At 44.0% G+C, this 4,949-nt stretch overlaps 1 pseudogene; it reads left to right on the forward strand.

Moving 5' to 3' along the window:
* The first annotated feature begins 253 nt into the window (after window positions 1–253).
* Window positions 254–1,928, forward strand: LOC115855688 (ankyrin repeat domain-containing protein 6 pseudogene; annotated as a pseudogene).
* The last annotated feature ends 3,021 nt before the right edge of the window (window positions 1,929–4,949 follow it).

Raw genomic sequence — 4,949 nt, forward strand, 5'->3', positions numbered from 1 at the left:
TCATTTAGCACCTCATCCCCCAGAAGCTTATACTCTAATGAGAGCCAGAGACAAAGCAAATATTAGAAAACAATATGATCTTGGAGTCACGGGCATCCTGACTGCAGAGGCCCCAAAGATGGCATAGTGATGAAGACACCTTCCAATGATCGGAGAATCTTTATCCGCGGGTACCTGCCTGGTCCTGTGGCATCACCTTGAGCCAAAGGAACTTGTCTACCACTTCCCCGAAAACGTCTTTCTTTCCTAATTCATGAGCCAGCAGGATGTGGTCGCCAGGCTTTCAGAATGCCTGCTCATAGCTGCGTACAAAGGCCAGGCGGAGAATGTGTTTCAGCTCATTAACAAGGGCGCCAAGGTAGCCGTTACCAAGCATGGCTGGACCCCTTGCATCTTGCTGCCAATAAGGGCCATCTTTCTGTGGTCCAGATCTTGCTGAAGGCTGGCCGTGACCTCGATGTCCAGGATGATGCTGGAGACACAGCACTTTATATTGCTGCTGCCCTAAATCACAAGAAGGTGGTTAAAATCTTAGTGGAAGCCGGAGCAGATGGGACCATTGTCAATAATGCAGGCCGGACTCCACTGGAGACTGCCTGCTACCACAATAATCCACAAGTTGCTCTCCTCCTCACTAAAATGCCCCAGGGAAGTGTCTCAGCAGGAGACACCCATAGCAGTGAACAGGCTGTACCCAGAAAAGAAGAGTCCAGAGATTTCCTGTCCGCCTCCCCAGAGCCCAGAGCAAAGGACAACAGGCAGAAAAAGTCAAGGCCCAATGTGTCAGCGTTTTCTGACTCCACCCCACCAGCACACAAGCAGCCCTGACAGCTGAAGAACTCGCGCACTCACAATGACCCTAAAAAGAGGCCCAGGCATCGCTGTTTACCCCCATCCCCCATGAGTTCAGAGCATACCAACTCTACACCCTATACCGGGGCAAGGGCAGCAAAGTGATGCAGGCACCAATAAATGGCTGTCGATGTGAACCCCTGATCAACAAGCTGGAGAATCAGTTGGAGTCAACTGTGGAGGAGATCAAAGCAGAGCTGGTGTTGGTACAGGATAAGATGAACACGAAGCTGGGGCACATAGAGAATAAGACCCAGCACCAAATGCGGGTTCTGGACCAGCTGATGGTCGAGCGACTCTCAGCAGAGAGGAAGGAGTGCCTGAATCACCTGTAGCAGCACTGGGACTCAGAGAAGCACGAGGGAGAGAAACGGCAGATGTCCTTGGTGGATGAATTAAAAACTTGGTGCACGTTAAAGATTCAGAATCTGGAGCTGAAGCTTTCTGGAGATTCTGGGGCCTCCAAGACTAAATCCACACCCTCCACTTGCGAGTCCTCCACAGGTGTGGATCAGTCAGTGGGGACTGCAGGTCCAGTAGCAGCCTCTGACAGCTCCCCCCAGGTGGCCAGGCCCAAGGAAAAGGCCCTCAGCTCCACAGCCACCCACAGACCCCAGCAGGAGCTGTCTTCCTCGGATTGTACAGGCTCCCGACTGAGGAATGTCAAGGTCCAGACAGCCTCGTTACCCTTGAAAGAGGCAGCCAAATGCAACCCACAGGCTGGGCCCTGTGTTGACAGAGGCACGCAAACCAAGAAGTCTGGGAAAAGTGGGCAGACGAGGCACCTAGGCCAGCACCCAGCACCCAGTACCACCTGCGGGCAGCCGCCACCAGCAGCAGGTGGCAAGCAGACTGCCCCTCACATTCGAGACACCTCCCAAGTGCTGGAGCTCACCCACTATTTCTTTGAGGCTGTTTCCACCCAGATGGAAAAGTGGTATGAAAGGATGATTGAAGAAGCACGAAGCCAAGCCAGTCAGAAAGCCCAGCAAGACAAGGCCACGCTGGAGGAACACATTAAAAGTTTAGAGGAGGAACTTGCTAAACTAAGGACTAAGGTACACAAGGAAAACTAGGGCCTGGGAAGTGGGACGAGAAAGAATTCCTGGGACTTCCCTGGTGGTCCAGTGGTTAAGACTCTGTGCTTCCAATGCAGGGGGCAGGAGTTCAATCCCTGGTCGGGGAACTAAGATCACACATGCCGTGTGGCCAGGGGTGGGAGGCGGTGGCACCAGGGAAGGATTCCTGAGGATTTCCGGTCCTGCAGCTGCAGAAGAGCTATGTCCAAGGTGTCGGTTGTTGTACACAGAGCAGAACTTGCCTTTAAAAAAAATCAGTAATTTCTAAAATGTGCCACACACATGCTTCCTATGCCCTGAAGTTATGAAGACTTCAACAATTAGACTGAAATTAGGGGAAACTTGCTTAGTTTCAGGTTTCATTACAGATTCGAAACCTCAGCCCAAGTTCATCTGAAGTTCAAAAGCTCAGATTAAGCGAGCCGTGCTAAGAAACTGAAGGACGTGTAAGCCTAAACCCTAATATTCAGGATATGAAATAATGTAAATGAAAAGCAAGAAAAATATGAATCCCTGTGAACTCAAATCAAGCAGTCATTCATATCAACATGCCTGCTGTGCCTGGACAGTGTCTTTCTGTAAGAACTGTAATAGACACGCTGAACCCCCTCCCTCAAGTTCATAGTTCCCAAAATGCTGACGTTTTAACCAGGAGAAAACTCACCAAACAAATTTTGAGGAGAAGGATTTTCATGATGGCACAAGATCCAGTATATCTTAAAATGTTTTGAAAAGTCAGAGTGTATTTAAATAATGGGTTAATTGGCTAATAGCACTGGGAATGTTTGTTAATAATGAGCTCAAATGAGAAACGTTCAAATCATTGGATCATGGTTTCTGTATCTTTCAGCCAAAAGAAAGAAATAGTACAATCATTTAATCATAGTGATTTTAAAGTGGATTAATGGAAAAAACATTCACGTAACAATTACCTGAAACTTCTATAACCTAATTCATAGCCAGTTATCTTAGAGTACCTTTCTGAATTTGAGCTTATTGGTCTACATTTTATAAAGAAATAAGACTGTTTTTTGAAAGTATTTCATTTTGAACTGAGTTCTGTTATTGAAGAACCTCAAAAGCTCTCCACTGCTTTGTAGCAACTATATCAAGGTAAATAATGCAATAAATTGACTTGGATTCCCCAGCTTCATGGAGCCCTGTGGATTTTACTCTGCTCTATGGAGTATACAAAGTTGCAAAAGTAACGGTATGTTGAAACTTTGGATTAAATTATCTTCCAAGCTTCTTGTTCCTTGTGGCATTGTTTTCATCTCCTCAAAATTCCATATATGCATAGAAACCTCGATTCTATTTCTATAAACACAGGAACCAAGTAAATGTTGTCTGTAATTTTGAATAAACTTTTGCTCATTAAGCCAAAGAGAAAATATGACTTCTTGACATGGGAACACCCGGAAAAACAAAGTATGGATTTAGTCCCCTTGTGTTCTGCCCATCAAGCTCAGTTGTTTTTGGTTTGTTCTTTTAAATACTGACAATCTATGGATCTAGGCATTCCTAATAAATGTAGATGTATGTCAATCAAAAAAAGAAAAAAAAAGGAAAAGAAAACAATATGATCTTGCTACAATGGAAGTCTTAGCTGATATTGAAACATATCATAAAGGTCCCCAACTGAATCACGGGCAGTCAGGGAGAAGGGAAGTGCTAGAGTGTGAACAGCTGTTACCTAAGTGGAATGTGAAAAAAAAGGGTATAGTAGGCAGAGAAACGGCATATGCAAAGACAAATGATTTAGCATAGCTGGAAAATTAACTGCAAGATTGAAGATGAAGCTGGAGCGATAGTTATGGAGCAGAAAATTAGAAAGAATCAAGAATAACTCTATGGCCACATAGTGACCAAGGTGAGAAGTGATGAGGTTACTAAACATGAAGAGAGATGGCTACAGATACTCAGTTACAGAGATCAACATAAGAGAGGCCGTTAGCATGTGATCTGGCATGAAGGGGAGAATCTGGCATGGAAAGTCAAGACTACATATTTTGATATAAAAACAAGAGTTGCCTAAAGTTGCTTTGCTTTCAAAATCTTAATCATGAGCATCCACTCTGGAAAGCTGATAAAACAGGAACTAAGAACTAACTCAGAGACTTAAAAGCCAAAGAGCGTGAAACATCTAAATAGAGGGTTTGCCCAACAAAATGCCTCAGTGTGAATATTGACTACCAGAAAGAAAAAGAAATACTCAAGCTGTAGTATTGGATGTAGGTGGGGTAACGGTAGAAGATAAGTCAGAAGGATACGCATGGATCAGATGTTTTTTGGCCAAGATAATAAGTTGGACAATATCCTTAAAGCAGTCTGAAAGATTTCAGGTTTTAAACAAAGATTAAGTATGATGTCATTTGCCTTAAAAAAAAAAGATCTTTTTGGAAGCAATGTGCAAGACTTACAGGAGGCATCAAGGCCAGTTTTATGTTTATGTCATGATCCTGGTGAGAATGATCAGAGACTGAGCTAAACCACACAGCACTGATGCATTTCTAGGAATAGTAAAAGGAATTGATTATGTTATAGTAGGACCTTTAGTCTTTTTGAGGTCAGTGTGCCTCTCTGCCCCAAACTCCACATATGATCACTGTCACTGATATTCAAGTGTGCACATTTGATTTGTAATTTCTATTGTCAAAGGAATGTAAAAATTTGACTGACCTTTGAGTCAAAAGGAAAGATGATCACAGTAGAGGAGAGCATGATTTCAGTGTCCTTGAATACTGGACTGTATTCATGACCAGAATCTTCTAATGCTCACACATTAATGATTTCAGATGTGACTTCTTCAAGGTCCAGGTGAATAAGAATGGGGGTGAGAGCCCCACTGTGTGTGCAGTTCCAGCCCAGTTCTGACCCCTGAAGACTGATGCCAACCCTGTTGATCTGCTGTACTTTGTTAATAGTCATAGATGAAGGGTCTACAATAGGTTTAACTAGCAGTAAATATCAACAAGTGGAACTGAAAGAAGAGTTAGAAGACCAATTCCTCCTGACAAC

The sequence above is a fragment of the Globicephala melas genome, chromosome 4 (assembly GCF_963455315.2).
Source record: "Globicephala melas chromosome 4, mGloMel1.2, whole genome shotgun sequence".
In the NCBI taxonomy this organism is placed as follows: Eukaryota; Metazoa; Chordata; class Mammalia; order Artiodactyla; family Delphinidae; genus Globicephala; species Globicephala melas.